This window comes from Trichomycterus rosablanca, chromosome 9 (genome assembly GCF_030014385.1).
Source record: "Trichomycterus rosablanca isolate fTriRos1 chromosome 9, fTriRos1.hap1, whole genome shotgun sequence".
NCBI classification, from domain to species: Eukaryota; Metazoa; Chordata; class Actinopteri; order Siluriformes; family Trichomycteridae; genus Trichomycterus; species Trichomycterus rosablanca.
Window position 1 is genome coordinate 31,518,609 of NC_085996.1, and position 14,718 is coordinate 31,533,326.

The window sequence follows — 14,718 nt, forward strand, 5'->3', positions numbered from 1 at the left end:
TGATGTGGCTTTGTATGAAATTAATTTTTAATTTGTTCATTTGGTTAGGGGAATACTGACAGCCCTCATACTGGCTCCTGAATAAATCTTTTAAACGCCGGACGAGTATTCAGTTCACGCTGGTTTACGTGTGTGGAGCGGTATAACGGGACTGAATGAAGCACAAAAACTGCCTGCTTTTGGTTTTTTACACCTTGATGTCAAGTGATACCAGCAGCGATTCTTAACACAACTTTTGGAATCATTTATGTAGCTTGCTGGCTTATTATGTCTAATCAATAGTCTTGTTCTGTTTTTGGTTTTGTTTGGTAGTTTACATGTGATACAAAATACAAAAACAACTTTAGATAAAAAATATTGTGGAATTATTACACAAGGGATAATTTACAAATAGAAAAAAACTGTATTAACAATTCATCACTTCATAATACCTAATTTTACACCTGTTTACGCCCCAATTTCTGACCTGGTTACTAAATCTAGCTTTTCAAACAGCCACCAATTTGAGAAAGTGAGGGATAGCACTCCAACCGCATCCATACAAGCTGTGACTTATTAGCATGATGACCAACCCATTGCATAAGCTCTACAAGACACAGGATTGTCATCCCTCCCACCCCGAAACAACCCCCAATTTAAATCAAGTCAAATTTATTTATATAGCACTTTTTACAATGAACATTGTCTCAAAGCAACTTTACAGAATCCAGGGCAGACAGACCAAAAACCCCTATTGAGCAAGCTGAGTGCAACAGTGGCAAGGAAAAACTCCCTTAAAATTACAGGAAGAAACCTTGAGAGGAACTAGACTCAGCAGGGACGCATCCTTCCTGGGTGGCCTGGAGGATACTTTAAATAAATAGGATTTACACAAATCATACAAACACAAAATTTAATTGAACTGAAAGGTATAACTAGCAAAAACATAAAAAAATAATTGGAGTTCTTCATTATTCAGTCCAGTCTGTGATAAAGTCGGTTGTAAGTTCTGGACATTTTTGGTGCAAACACGCCAGGTACCCATCCCATCTAGTGGGAGCAGCATTGTTGGCACTGCAGTCTCGACTTGCAGTCTTTAACCTCGAGGGTAAACAGGTTTCCATCAGAGCCACCTCAGGGTAAAACAACAGATGTAGATACAATGTGAAATTGTTAAGAGTAAAATGTCAGTTTTACAGAGGGTAGCTTTAGACTCTGGCACCCCTAATTATTACAGCATAACTAAAAGACAGACTTACTGTAAGTTCTGCTTTAATAACAATGCTAATTTCACTGATGTAACACCAGATGTGCCAAGATCTTTCTGCATTAGACTGTAAACTAAGCCGACATTAAACAATTCTATTTAATTCTGTTTTACTAACAAAAGGCTTGCAATGTTATTAAATCTGGAATTTGACAAACCTGTTGGAATTTCCCTTCCCTTTTATACTGTGTTTTTTGCCTTCACATAAATTTAAAATGACAGTTTGTTGGTCACTAGTGTGATGTCAAGAGTCCAGATTTCAGACGACAAAAGGTGTCTTGGTTGCATCATTTTTGTGCCAAAACCAGTATGATAAGGAAGATTGTTGCTTAAAAACTATGCACCTAAACACCAGCATGTCAAGTGTAAACCAAATATTTTATAGTAATAATTAAGTAACTTTACGCCGCATATTACAATGCAGTTTTCTTCACTATTAATGGTGTTCTGATTTAACACAGTATTCATGTAGCTGGCGTACCTCAGATAAAAAGAAACCCTAAAGACCCTAAACCTGACCGTGGTTCAAACAAATATTTTATTCAGCTGTCTGGGTCTCTGTTTACCTGTATGTTTGGTTTTTAGTTGTGGGTCTAACAACGTAACTTATTCTAATCAATGCTTACCTCACCCAGATCAGCATCTGGTACAAATCTGATTGGCACACCTCACTGGTACATGCAATAACTAATGGTTAAATTTAACTGAAAGTACTGTAGAAAGAAAACATTTCCACTGGTTTCACTGATCAGCTTTATTGTATTTTGTGAATATAAACATATTTAGAATTTAATGCCTGCAACACACTCAAAAAAGGTGGGACAGAGGCGTGATTATCACTGTTTACCATCACCTTTCCTATTGATTCAACTTATCAATGGTTTGGGAACTGAGGACACTTTTTATAATGCACAACATGTTCAATAGGAAACAGATCTGGACTGCAGACAGGCCAGTCAAGCATGTACACTTTGTGGCTACAAAGCCACACTTGTATTGCATGCAGAATGAATGTACTGTTGTATTAGAATCCAGAATTTTGTGGAAAAAAGACATCTCCTCAATGGCAGCATGAGTCAATCTAAAATCCCAGTATATGCCTCTGCATTGATGCTAATCATGCTAATGCATGTTTACGTGCTACCCTGTTCAGTATTTAGCTGTCCTCTGCTGAGCTGTTGTTGCTACTAGATATTTTCACTTTACCATAATAGCACATAAAGATGACCAGTGAACGCTAGTCTGACACAGGTCAGAATTGATTAACCTCCAAAGTTACTTACAATTGTGACTGAATACAGTACAAGTAATTGCATGTCCAGTAGCTTAACTCCTGCGTAAACTCTGCTTTTATTAGCAGTGCAGGGTACCCACATATTTTAGCCATTTACTATGTACAGTATACAGAGTTATAGAAAGTGATGGATTAAAACATGTAGTAAGCAATGGTTGTTATGTAAATTACTAGTTTGGAGACCCTAAATGAAGTTCTATCAGATAAAAAGAACTGAGAATATGAGAAAATATTTATACACTCGTGTGCTAGCAGTCACATCATTTTAGTATTTTGTTTGTTTGTGGTTTTGAATGACCTTAAATGTATACAGATGTTGTCTGAATGTTTCATGATATTTTTATTGTGTTATTTAAAAGATCTACAGTTTTTTTTCACTGGATTTTGTTTATTTCTTATTGATATTGTCTATTATGTATGACTGCGTATTTAAGAGCCAGCAGATGTACTGTCGGTATTATTTATTATGTATCAAGCTGTGCATTTAGCATAATTTTTGTATAAGCGCATCCTGTTTTATGATCTTATACTGTTGTCTGTTTTAGTCTTATTTTGTGATTTGATAAATATGCTTTATTTACAAAAAATAATGCAATGTCTGGTAGCTGGTAAACCTACTTTAATGTGTTATTCTGTAAAGAGATGAAAAAGCCACAGCACAGAGGCTTCACATTTATTGTATTACCACCATAGCAAGAACTTGAATAAAATGGACTTGAAATATAAATACTGAAACATATTTGATTAAATCATTAAAAAATTATTTAAATGTGTATTTTTGTAATGCATGAAAATTACTTGCTTTGTGAGACTTTGTATGTCACTTTATTGTAATAGATGCCTGATCTGTTCACAACTTGACGTGTCTTTATTACTTTCTTAAACTGCCTTTCAACTTTATTTCTGCTTAATATAAAAATCAGATCTATTGGATAAACATCATGTGCATCTGACACAATTACAAACTAGTATTTCAGTATTTGAGTGTTAGTCTCCAAACCTATCAAAATACATTTACATTTCTGTCCGGTATGTCGGTTGGTGGAATGGCTATTTTAAATTAAACAGTTGTTAATACTGAACCCTTTATTCACTGGATTTTGTTTGTTTCTTTCTGCTATTGTCTATTATGTATGACTGCGTATTTAAGTGCCAGCAGATGTCAGTATTATTTATAATGTATTAAGCACATTCTGTGTTATGACCTGTTACTGTTGTATGTATTTGTCATATTTTTAATGTTATTTATTTTACTTTTACAAATAATAAGCAGTATTTAACAATAGATTTCTCATAGCTCTTGAGTCTTAGCATTCAGACTGGATCCCATGGTTTCATGCCACACCTTTCATGCTTCTTGTTGTGAGCATTTGTGACTGAGCAGGCCCAGGGCTGGCACCCTGTCCAGAATCATTAAAAAAAAAAAAAATTCTTAAGTATGTAAGATGCTGTCTAGATATTTCCATGTTATTTATTATAGATTATATTATTATATTAACATATTGTTATATATTATAAATGAACCATTTAAAATATGCATTTCAGTTGTTCATGTGCACTTTAAGGTTACACATGGAGCAAACACGTGTCTCTTTAACATAATGTACAAGATAAATAAAGATCAAATTGACTGAATCTTATTTATTTATTAGGATTTTATCGTCATGTTTTACACACTTTGGTTACATTCATACTTTAGTTACTCATTACACAAGATTCATCAGTTCACAAGTTTAATGTCAAACACAGTCATGGACAATTTTGTATCTCCAGTTCACCTCATTTGCATGTCTTTGGACTGTGGGAGAAAAGCTCCCGGAGGAAACGTACACAGACACTGGGAGAACATGCAAACTCCACACAGAAAGGACCCAGACATGGACAATGACATGGTGGTGGTGTGTTAGTGTGTGTTGTGCTGGTATGAGTGGATCAGACACAGCAGCGCTGTTGGAGTTTTTAAATACCGTGTCCACTCACAGTCCACTCTATTAGACACTCCTACCTGGTTGGTCCACCTTGTAGACGTAAAGTCAGAGCCGATCGCTTATCTATTGCTGCTGTTTGAGTTGGTCATCTTCTAGACCTTCATCAGTGCACTGCAGTGCTGAGAATCATCCACCACCCAAATAATACCTGCTCTGTAGTGGTCCTGTGGGGGTCCTGACCATTGAAGAACAGCATGAAAGGGGGCTAACAAAGCATGCAGAGAAACAGATGGACTACAGTCAGTAATTGTAGAACTACAAAGTGTTTCTATATGGTAAGTAAGGCCAATAAAATGGACAATGTGTGTAGAAACATGGAGGTGGTTTTAAAGTTATGGCTGATCGGTGTGTAATTATAGTTGGCACTATAATTGATCCAGTTCTCAGTATGAGAAGGGTGTGTCTGTGTAATATTTAGAAACTAAAGTGCACTGACAAAATATTCTTTGTGAAATGTTTCAACTACATTTTGCTCCCCAACGGAAAAGCCATGTGATGGTTTTTTTTTTTTCATCAATCATGGATGGACTCATTCTCAGGTGATCCGTCATCTTATCGAAAAACATATTTGGGGTTATAACAGATTGAAATATGCAGAGCAAATGTGTGAGTGAGGAAAGGTAAAAGCATGTTCCCCAACTCTTAAAATACCTTTTTCTGACAGAGAAAAATCACTATTAGGCAGGAAACAGGTCTGTTTTGCTTGGGCTTTTAATGTATGTCTATAAACACCTGAAATATTGCTTGAAATACATAACTACATAGATTATATACATATTTATCAAACACACTGTCCAAAGTAAACTAACGGCGAGTCACCCTTGTGTTGATGGAATATATTTTATTAATGTGAAAATGTCCACATCTGAATGAAGTATTTTTTGTGGACTGAATGTTCCCTTTACTTCATGTAACATTTAAAGGCCAAGATGCATTAAACTCTGGGATGAATAATCAAACTATCAGAAAGCTGTTGACCATGGCTCTAAAGTAAAATTCTGCATTTCATCATATGAATTCAATCCATGTATTATATTTACTTTCGTACTGTATCTAAGGTTGTATAAAAAATCTACTTTAGAGACAGTATTGAGGAAATAGCATCAATGGCTCACTCTGGGGTATTTGTTGGTGCTTCTGATGTGCAGTTCTTAGAATACTTTAGGAATGCATTTGAAACGCTTTACATGTATACTGCATTTGGGTGCATTCAGAATACCCCCAATCCTGTTTGGATGGCTAATGTACAAGTTCTGAATGGTTTGGTGGAAAGTTGGAAGTATTCCTGAGGAAGAACATCCTTCAGTTGGTTTCGAACTAAGAAAATGTAATTTACAGTCTGCAATTCACAATTTCCTATTAAGCCTTTGTAATGTTAAAAACTAGTAATTGAGGAGGCCATGTAAGGTGCCGCCAGGGCTCAGACAGCCAGGGTGCTTTTTGTGTGGAGTTTGCATGTTCTCCCTTTGTCCTTCTGGATTATACACTGATCAGCCATAACATTAAAACCATCACCTTGTTTCTACACTCACTGTCCATTTTATCAGCTCCACTTACCATATAGAAGCACTTTGAAGTTCTACAATTACTGACTATAGTCCATCTGTTTATCTACAGTACATACCTTTTGGTTGGTGGACTATTCTCAGTCCAGCAGTGACACTGAGGTGTTTGAAAACTCCAGCAGCACTGCTGTGTCTGATCCACTCATTCCAGCACAACACACACTAACACAGCACCACCATGTCAGTGTCACTGCAGTGCTGAGAATGATCCACCACCCAAAGAATACCTGCTCTGTAGTGGTCCTGACCATTGAAGAACAGGGTGAAAGCAGGCTAAAAAGTATGTAGAGAAACAGATGGACTACAGTCAGTAATTGTAGAACTACAAAGTGCTTCTATATGGTAAGTGGAGCTGATAAAATGGACAGTGAGTGTAGAAACAAGGAGTTGGTCATGTTATGCATGATCGGTGTATATCAGGCTCTGGTTCCACTCTGACCAAAATAAGAACCGATGACATGAACAAAACGTCAATAGGAACTGGATTGTATCTGACAGGATTAAAGACTAAAATATCCTTCTAACCTGAAATACAGCAGCAAGTCTGACTAATATGGGATTGTGACTGCAGCAGGCACGTGTAGCTTCTCCTGCATTGTAATTACCATCAATACCGCCATGTATTAGCATTTCACATGTCAAATCAAGCTGCTGGTGGATTAGTACTTAAAGCTCTCCACACAAACAGTATTGGTCATATTGACATCTGGTCCAAAGCTGTTTAAAGAGAGCTTAGCGGTAAAACCCAAATCCTTTTAGCTATCTTAATAGCATGTGCAATGACCAGTGACCTGTTTGTTTTAAAAAAAAAAAATGCACTTTTGTAGACAAGTCATCCAAGACATTTAATTTTTCTCTCTCACTCACTCACTGTCTTAACCACTTATCCACTCAGGGTCGCGAGGGTGGTGGTGCTGGAGCCTATCCCTATCCCAGGCTGTGCTCACAAACACAAAAGGTACATGAACCTAGCCATTAGGGAGGACACATTAGTGCACCCTTTGTTGCCAATCTCGAGCCTGGGTAAATAGTGTTGTGTCTGACTGCATGTTTTTAGACTGTGGGAGGAAACCCACACAGACACGGGGAGAACATGCAAACTCAGCACAGAAAGGACCCGGACCGCCCCGCCTGGGGATCGAACCCAGGTCCTTCTTGCTGTGAGGCGACAGTGCTACCCACTTAGCCTCTGTGCCGCCCACATTTAATTCATTTGCTTGTATTTTATAAGACAGTATTGAGGCCTGCTCTGTTGTATGGTTTGGGAGCGGCGCCACTGAGAAACACAAGAGAGATAACAATGCCATAGTCTTGCTGGGACTGATGAGGATGGACAATTTAAAAATGAGTTTATTAGAGAGATAGCGCCGGTGGGATGTTTTAGAGACAAAGTTAGAGATGGTTTGGACATGTACAGAGGAAATATTAGAGAAGGGTGTTGAGGATGGAATCTCCAGGCAGGATGAAAAAATTGAAGGCCAGCAAGAAGGACATGCAGGTCGTTGAGGTGACAGAGGAGTGTGTTCAGGACGGTGCAATACGGAGTCGGATGATCTGCTGTGGCGACCCTTAGGAGGAGAAGCCAGGAAAAGGTTTTTTCTCTTCGCTATCCAGGACCACAGTAAGTCCAGTGCCACAAACACAATAGGCACAATCTTGGATAGGGCGGGACGGTGGCTCAGTGGGTAGCACTGTCGCCTCGCAGCAAGAAAGTCCTGGGTTCGACCTCCAGACGGGGTGGTACGGGTCCTTTCTGTGTGGAGTTTGCATGTTCTTCCTGTGTCTGCGTGGGTTTCCTCTGGGAGCTCCGGTTTCCTCCCACAGTTTAAAGACATGCAAGTGCAAAATTGTCCATGACTGTGTTTGACATTAAAACTTGTGAACTGATGAACCTTGTGTAATGAGTAGCTACCATTTCTGTCATGAATGTAACCAAAGAGTGTAAAACATGAAGTTAAAATCCTAATAAATTAAATAAAATAACAGGAGAAGCCAGGAAAGAATTTTTGTCTCTGCTATCTAGGATCACATTGAATCCAGTGCCACAAACACACTGGGCACAATCCTGAATAAGGTGCCATTTTATTGCAGAGCATCACACACTTATACACACACACAGCGGTCAATACACCTTTATGTTTTTGAGAGAGAAATCTAAAGTGCCTGTAGGAAACCATCAACAACCTAATTAGTGAGGGTCCAGAAAAAAAGGATTTTAGCACTAAGTACACTGGTCAAAACAACGGTAACACTAACGACGCTCTTCATTAATTTTAACATCTACATGGATATAATATCTCATTTTTATGATCAGGTTTATGATCAAGGTACTTTAAATAAAAGCATTACATTGTTGATGCATTGTATTATTTATATAAACCTCCTTCACATTAAAATACTGTGATTTTTACTGCCAAGAAAAATCTGAAAAACAACGGGTCTCATTTGCTGCTGCATATGATACGCAAGTAACAAGCTGCCTAACAATGTCGATGTCATAAGGTCAGCGTGAGTAATTGTATTAATTGGACAGTTTTTAAAGAGTGTCAGATTCATTAGTTAGGCTCCAATGCTCAGCTCCGAGTGTGAAACATTAACAGTTCATTGTCATGTAGGATCCCAGTAAGAATTGACACTTTCTGGTTAACAGGCAAGAGCTAATTTGACTGGTTTTGCTCTAAAACATACACTACATGGCCAAACGAGTTCTGATGTTTTACACACACCCTTTGCTAAAGGTTGTATGAATCAGTCATATAAAATAGATAACGTTTTTAACTTTGTAGCAACAGTTTGATGAAGGACCCTGCCGCTCTAGCCAGAGTGACTCGAGTCCGAGTCGAGTCTGAAGTCGCTGTGTGTGGGACTTACGTGCGACTCGGACTCGAGACCAGTCAAATCGAGACCAGTCAAAACCAGTCAAATTAGCTCTTGCCTGTTAACCAGAAAGTGTCAATTTCTACTGGGATCCTACATGACAATGAACTGTTAATGTTTCAAATGACTCTGACTCGACTCGTGACTCGCAAAAATGGACTTATGGACAACAAAAGTCAGCAAAATTAGTTAAGTGTGATTAATAGGCTTCAAACATAACGATATGAAATTGTAATTTTTTGTGAAGAATCAACAACAAGTGGGACACAATCGTGAAGTGGAACGAAATTTATTGGATATTTTAAACTTTTTTTAGAAATAAAAAACTGAAAAGTGGGGCGTGCAATATTATTCAGCCCCCTTACGTTAATACTTTGTAGCGCCACCTTTTGCTGCGATTACAGCTGCAAGTCGCTTGGGGTATGTCTCTATCAGTTTTGCACATCGAGAGACAGAAATTTTTGCCCATTCTTCCTTGCAAAACAGCTCGAGCTCAGTGAGGTTGGATGGAGAGCGTTTGTGAACAGCAGTTTTCAGCTCTTTCCACAGATTCTCGATGGGATTCAGGTCTGGACTTTGACTTGGCCATTTTCACCTGGATACGTTTATTTGTGAACCATTCCATTGTAGATTTTGCTTTATGTTTTGGATCATTGTCTTGTTGGAAGATAAATCACCGTCCCAGTCTCAGGTCTTTTGCAGACTGCAACAGGTTTTCTTCCAGAATGGTCCTGTATTTGGCTCCATCCATCTTCCCATCAATTTTAACCATCTTCCCTGTCCCTGCTGAAGAAAAGCAGGCCCAAACCATGATGCTGCCACCACCATGTTTGACAGTGGGGATGGTGTGTTCAGGGTGATGAGCTGTTTTGCATTGTGGCCAAAAAGTTCGATTTTGGTTTCATCTGACCAGAGCACCTTCTTCCACATGTTTGGTGTGTCTCCCAGGTGGCTTGTGGCAAACTTTAAATGAGACTTTTTATGGATATCTTTAAGAAATGGCTTTCTTCTTGCCACTCTTCCATAAAGGCCAGATTTGTGCAGTGTACGACTGATTGTTGTCCTATGGACAGATTCTCCCACCTCAGCTGTAGATCTCTGCAGTTCATTCAGAGTGATCATGGGCCTCTTGGCTGCATCTCTGATCAGTCTTCTCCTTGTTTGAGCTGAAAGTTTAGAGGGACGGCCGGGTCTTGGTAGATTTGCAGTGGTCTGATACTCCTTCCATTTCAATATGATCGCTTGCACAGTGCTCCTTGAGATGTTTAAAGCTTGGGAAATCTTTTTGTATCCAAATCCGGCTTTAAACTTCTCCACAACAGTATCTCGGACCTGCCTGGTGTGTTCCTTGGTCTTCATGATGCTCTCTGCTCTTTAAACAGAACTCTGAGACTCTCACAGAGCAGGTGCATTTATACGGAGACTTGATTACACACAGGTGGATTCTATTTATCACCATCAGTCATTTAGGTCAACATTGGATCATTCAGAGATCCTTACTGAACTTCTGGAGTGAGTTTGCTGCACTGAAAGTAAAGGGGCTGAATAATATTGCACGCCCCACTTTTTAGTTTTTTATTTCTAAAAAAAGTTTAAAATATCCAATAAATTTCGTTCTACTTCACGATTGTGTCCCACTTGTTGTTGATTCTTCACAAAAAATTACAATTTCATATCGTTATGTTTGAAGCCTGAAATGTGGCAAAAGGTTGAAAAGTTCAAGGGGGCTGAATACTTTTGCAAGGCACTGTATATATACAGTATATATGATCCGACATCATTCTGATCATGTCATTTTCTGCTCTCTAATAATGCTCCAGCTGTTTTAACCCAGAACGCACGCAATGGGTAAATGTTCCAGCCAGCTTCCGGCTCCCTACTTAAAATGGTGGAATTCCCCTTCTTAGTGCACTTCACAGTAGCAGATAATGTGAATGAAACGCTCCTACAGAATTGGCGCTAATGATTGAAAAAAAACGCTTTCTGAACCAATCAGACCTTCTGATTGTAATTGTTAGTAAGAAATGCTGTTATTTGCATGTATTTGGTTTGCAGCGTCACACAGATGATTGTAAGTGAAACTCTTGATTGGCTTTCTAACGAGTTCGTGTTTTACTTCACAACTGGGAAAAGTTTGGAGGTTTTTAATTATAAGCACATTTACAAAATAACAGATTCTATTCCTAATGGGACACAGGGTTATAAATTTAATAGCATCTGGAACAACGTACGGTAAGGTAAGCAGTGGTTATGGATTTTCTGCTGTGTTTGGGATTTTGGCCGCTGTGACATAATTTGCAATGAAAACAAAACGTCAGTTTAAGCTTTTAACTGGTACGTAGGAAAGTAAAGGCATGAAGTAAAAAGGCAAAATACAGTCGCTAATCTGTTGTTGTTTTTATCTGAACTTACAAATTATTTGTTTATTTCTACGCTACATTTCCAATATATGTTTTGTGTATATTATTTTGACTCGTGACTTGACTCGGACTTAGGGCTGGGCGATATGGATCAAAAATAATATCTCGATTTTTTTTCGCTGAACGGCGATATACGATATATATCTCCATATTTTTTTTATCCCATAAGGTAATAACAAAAGACACTTCTGAGACAAAGCTACATGTTCCAAAAGCTTCACACAAGAACTATTTTTACTTAAAAAAAAAAAAAGAGCTATTCTAAGAAAAAGAAAGTTGTTTCTAAGGTATCTCCTGTCGTGTAATGTAAACGTTTCCAAAAATCCACCCAAACGTTTTCTCAAAAATCCATCCAAACGTTTTCTCAAAAATCCATCCAAACGTTTTCTCAACAGTTGAGGGAATTTTTGGCTAGATTGTTGGGAATGGTTGGGTGAATTGTTGAGGGAATTTTTGGCTAGATTGTTGGGACTGTTTGGGTGAATTTTTGGGAATGGTTGGGTGAATTGTTGAGGGAACGTTTGGGTGGATTGTTGAGGGAACGTTTGGGTAGATTGTTGAGGGAACATTTGGGTGAATTGTTGAGGGAATGGTTGGGTGAATTGTTGAAAACCCAAACGTTTTCTCAACGATCCACCCAACCATTACCTCAACAATTCACCCAACCATTCCCAAAAATCTACCCAAACGTTCCCTCAACGTTCCCCCCTCAACGTTCCCCCCTCACGTTCCTTCAATGTTCCCCCCAAACGTTCCACCCTCACGTTCCTTCAACGTTCCCCTCAAACGTTCCCTCAACGTTCCCCCCGAACGTTCCCCGAACGTTCCCCCACGAACATTCCCTCAACGTTCCTTCACGAACGTTCCCCCAACGTTTCCACACGAACATTCCCTCAACGTTCTTTTGCGAATGTTCCCCCAATGTTCCCCCCCGAACGTTCCCCCAACGTTCCTTCACGAACGTTCCCCCAACGTTTCTACACGAACGTTCCCCCCAACGTTCCCCCCTTGAACGTTCCCCCAACGTTACTTTACGAACGTTCCCCCAACGTTCCTTCACGAACGTTCCCCCAACGTTTCCCCACGAACGTTCCCCCAACGTTCCTTCACGAACGTTCCCCCAACGTTCCCCCCCCCGAACGTTCCCTCAACGTTCCTTCACGAACGTTTCCCCAACGTTTGCACACGAACGTTCCCCCAACACCCCCCCCCCCCCCCCCCCCCGAACGTTCCCCCAATGTTCCCCCACGAACGTTTCCTCAATTTTCCTTCAGGAACGTTTCCACACAAACGTTCCCTCAATGTTCCCCCCAAACGTTCCCTCAACGTTCCCCCACGAACGTTCCCTCAACGTTCAGAGGCATGCTGGTACATACCGGATAGCAATTACAAATATATTGTCTGGCCCTTTAAGAATGTTAAGTGCACTATAGGGCGCAGGGAGCGAGTGTGTAGGGAAGGTGTCGGAATTTATCGTTTCCGTCTGTGCTCGTGTTCTTCTGTTGTTTTGCACTGAGCTTGTGTGACATTAAATATAGCATTCTCGTTAAACCCCCCTCACATGTTTGGACTTTATACATTATTATGTACTATATGTCGCCACAACATTTACATTTATATTTTTTTACCGTATAGAACTCAGTTCTGTAATACAGGCAGAACTAATCGTTAATGTTACTGTGTAAATATTACAACATTTCATGCATTTTAATCAGCGTTCTGCTTCATGCACTTTATTATTATTTAACAGCTTTGTTTGTTGTTTAATTGCTGTTTGCTCCTTGTTTACTGCAGAGTTAGTTCATGCAATTTTATTAATTTTTGGTTGTTTATTGGCCAAGAACAAGAAATACTATAATAGAAGATAAATAAATAAATGAGTCTCGGACGTCGGGCGATCGACCAGTATAAACGAACACGACCACGTACAACATCCAGTACAGAAATCACTCCCCATAATGTTTTTTTACAGATATAGCAAATATCTATACATGCACATCACATATACAAACACAATAGTCAGAACAACAGGAGACGCACCGTTACGTTATTATTACTGTTTATAACACTTGTGCTTGATTTACACTGTTTAAATATGAAGTAAATACGTGCATGTCAGCGCGTGCATGCGCTTGTATGTATTTCCGTTTTCCAATATTGGTTTTTGAAACAAATAACGACTCGTTTTCTTGTTTTTCAACTTTGGGATTTGAAGTGAAAAACGAATGACCAAAGGTACACGAAGCTGGAACCTTTTGTCTGGACTTGTTTTCGGAATTCTCTACAGAATACATTATTCTGCTGCTCATCCGACACTTCTCCACCATTAAATCCGAACCATCTCCAAATAATTGAGCCATTATTATTCTTTTTACTAAGCAGCTCCTCCACCGTCTCCATGCTATCATGGGAGTTTTACTTACAGAAATGTGTTCTGAGGGCAGAAAGAATTGGCAGTGGGGAGGGGCGAGTTGTGTTCAGTGAGGGAGAGGGGCGGGGCAGGTGAACATGTGCAGAGACTAACTGGGAGAAGAGAAAGACGAACTGTCGGATCTAATTGGAACGCAACATCTATATCGATATAGACGATATTGTCTTATCTTATATCGCGTATGAATATATATCGATATTTTATAAAAATCTCGATATATCGCCCAGCCCTACTCGGACTCTAGCCTAAAGACTCGTGACTTGACTCGGACTCTAGCCTAAAGACTCGTGACTTGACTCGGACTCTAGCCTAAAGACTCGTGACTTGACTCGGACTCTAGCCTAAAGACTCGTGACTTGACTCGGACTCGTATTTTGTGACTTGTAAACATCTCTGGCTCTAGCATGACTGTTACCCTGTGCACAAAGCAAGGTCCATTTAGACAAATTTGCTGTATGGGGGACCTCCACTGGCCTGCACCCTGGAACCCTGACCTCAACTCTTATGAACACCTGTGGTATGAATTAGAGCAGGTGTTTTCAACCTTTTTGAACATGCGCCAATCAATTACTTTAATTTCTAAGTTCGCCAGTTCAGGATACTCTGCTTTGACTGACAGCCAAAAGATATAGATTGCTCATCTGCATCAGTGATATCGGAATGGATGGCCTCGCTAGTGGAGTGCTCGGCTGAAACAACGCAGTGTTACCTTTCCTTGTACCCGCTTTCTGTCAGTAGTCAAAAAACTCAGGTGAGCAAACATTTAGTTCCACGGACAGATGAGTCTGACTTGGTTCTGTGGTAATAACCGCTCTGTGGTAATAACCAGTTTAATTAAGCTTCCGACCTGTAAGTAAAGCGCGTCACACAAGATGTTCTGTAATAGCTGGTGTTTAT